The sequence below is a fragment of the Equus caballus genome, chromosome 6 (genome assembly GCF_041296265.1).
Source record: "Equus caballus isolate H_3958 breed thoroughbred chromosome 6, TB-T2T, whole genome shotgun sequence".
NCBI lineage: Eukaryota > Metazoa > Chordata > Mammalia > Perissodactyla > Equidae > Equus > Equus caballus.
In genome coordinates, this window is record NC_091689.1 from 70374118 (window position 1) to 70377383 (window position 3266).

Consider the following 3266-nt stretch of genomic DNA (forward strand, 5'->3'; position numbering starts at 1 on the left):
GAATTAAAACCAGAATAAAAGTTTCTCATCTAATAGCGTGGTATGGGAAAAGTTGGGTTTCATTTTCTGAGGTTCATTTTTTGAGCTAATTAACATTGAACTTAAAATGATACTCACACACTTTACTTTCATTTTTCTCTCAATTTTAACTTATTATTGCTCAATGGTTTCTTCCTGATTCAGTTGTTTCATTTTTTGATTTTGATAAAAAGCCATTGTATATTTTATGAAAACCTAAATGGACTTCTTTATTTTGTTGGTAACATGGGAATTGAGATGTTCATTAGCTTTTTAACTATTTGAATATATATATAAATTTATATATACATAAATTCATATATACATTAATGTATATAAATATATATATTTGTGTTTTGAATTCTTCTTTCTATCCTCTACTTCCTCCTTAAAAAATCCTTAACATGTTGTGTGTGCTGTAGTTTATATCTTGGTAATTGATTTACACTGAAATAGTTGGTATTTTCTAACCTCATTCCCTACTTTTAATCAGTGTTTTGGTCCAAATGACAAAAATTTTAAAGTAATGTTTCTATTTTTACATATGAACTTTATTCCGTCCTATGGAAGAAAACCACAACTATACTTCAATATCATAACAGGGATGGCCACTGGAAAAGCTAAAAGCTGGTAAAATGCATTTAATCCAATAAAAGCCATTTCATGCTCACTGTCATTCAAAGAAACAGTATTTACTGGAGCCTCTTAAAGAGGCAAAATAAGGAAGCCTGTGTTATTACAGACATCAAAATATTGTAAAAATCTCATCTATACATCCATTTGCACAGTCTTCATAGCAGCTCTTCAAATCTCTCTCATCCTTCTCTCTATTATTCTCTTTAAAATACCTTAAAAATTCTCCTTTGCTCTGCCTTTGGACCATTGAATCATTGAATTCAAAAGGGGAAAAGAGTTTTGTCTTCTTTGATAAGACTTTTCCTTTCAGAGCTATTCAATAAAAGCTCAGATCCTGTAGGTGCCAAGCAGCAAAGGACTCTCTCTCCTTAGAAGGTGTACCTTAGTATATCAGTCCGTGTCTCTGTCTCATGTGTCTTCCTTGCTGCTCTACAGCCCATCTTCTGCTCCATTTTCTGCAATCTTGGCCCTCTTGCCCATAGACATCTTCAGTCATATCAGGTTCATTCACACTTTGAATAGAGTAAATGAGACATTTATACATTATACATCACAAAGTAGATCTCAAGACCAGGGTTATAAACAATGGAGATGAAGAAGTTACTGATGATTGACAAGAGCGACCTTGAGAAGGTGTGTGTTTATGGTGGCCCTCATGACGTGACATGTCCTAGAGGCAGCCTTCCAACTTCCCCCTCTACCTGCTTTTAGGCAAAGCTTCGCAATCTAGTGAACAAATAAATGCTCTTAAATATTCATAAAAAATTCTTACAGGGTGGATATGGAAAATGTAAAAGGTACCTTCCCAGCAGTTATATTATTGTGCAATTATAATTGAAAATACAAAATTTGATCACTTAAAATATCAGTTTCGGGGTTGGCCCGGTGGCGCAGTGGTTAAGTTCGCACGTTTTGCTTCTCGCCGGCCTGGGGTTCGCCGGTTCAGATCCCGGGTGTGGACATGGCACTGCTTGGCACGCCATGCTGTGGTAGGCGTCCCACATATAAAGTAGAGGAAGATGGGCACGATGTTAGCTCAGGGCCAGGCTTCCTCAGCAAAAAAGAGGAGGACTGGCAGTAGTTAGCTCAGGGCTAATCTTCCTCAAAAATAAAATATATATATATATCAGTTTCAAACAAGAGCAAAGTTAAATGGACATGGTTTGGGAAGTAACTAATAACAAGAACCTTCTTCAGTTGTTTTCAAGCTTCTAAAGATGATTTGTACAACAAATCGACAAAATCTGAACATTTGTTCTGACTCACTTCCTCTTTTTTCTATTTTATTTGGAGACATTTTAACCTTGGAATAGTTGTTCTGATCTATAGTATAAGATGATAAATTGACAGTGGCTGTGAAGTAGGTCCTATCTTGTGAATTGCATCACCAAGGCAAAACCCCCTAAGATTAATATGACAAACAAATGATGTTTGATTAGCGTGATAAGTGATCTAGCAAACTTATTTAAATTCTTTATTAGGGGAATATTTTTTAAAAATTTTGTAAACAAGAAAATTGGATGAGTTGTAAAGAAGGCAAAGTAGAAGGTTCTGAAAGCTCCTGCTAGTTGAACTTATTTGGACTTCTTTCCCAGCTGTTGGACAACCAGAAGCACAACTACAGTCAAGGTCATTATTGAGTAGTTGAGTACAAGCTTATAGCACAGAAAAGTGGGAACAAAGAGGTGAAGTAAGATATTTCCTCCCAGCTATGTCAGCAAGGGTATCTAGTAAGTAACATCATTAATATATAAGGCAAGAATTAGAGCTTTTGCTAATAAAATACTAAGCACTCGCACATCTGTTCGGAGAAAGCTAGAATTTTAAAAGCGAGAATCTCATCCTCATCATTTTAAAGAAACACAAAAAGGTTATTGTTAAACACACACATTTACAATTTTCTACAAGTGATCTCAACAATGGGCGTGCTTTTGCATTTGGTCAGATGGAGCTTTTTGCAATGGGTATGTCCACTAGTTTCAACATTGAGCAAAAGGTTCCCACTACAATAAAAAAATCTGAAAAAGGAAATCCTGGACCTCATTGAACCTATTATCTTGCCATTTTGTAGAAGAGAAAACTGAGGCTTTAAAAAAAAGCAGTTCACACACTCAGTTAATGTCAGAGTCAGAATCTGAATCCAAGGCTGACTCGAGTCAATGATTTTTAGCTTCACGTACTTTGACTACTGAACGGGGATAATTCAGCAAGCTCCAGGCAGCAGTAGGAAGCCCCGGGTGGAGAACTGCTTTGATGAGAAATACTGATTGCTGCTGCCGTCTGAATTGTGAGTACCCACATGCATGTCACATAGGCACAAGCTAATCAGAACAAACTGTACCCCCTGCAATCTCAGGTGACAGACAGACACACAGTTGTAGCTCAGGGGCCAACTTCCCCAGACACCAGAATTATGTCTCTGTTGAAAATCAGCCGCATGGGCTTTTGCTGGTTTTGTGAAACAGCAGGGAAGAAAGTCTTTCAGCCCAAATGTAGTTGCAGAGTAAACATAAAAGAGTTGTTTCATCCAAAGGAAGAGGCGGTGGGATTTTGAGGTCTTCAGGACAGTGGTCAGATGGAGTGTGTTCAGGGTCAGAGCTACAGCGAGGTGC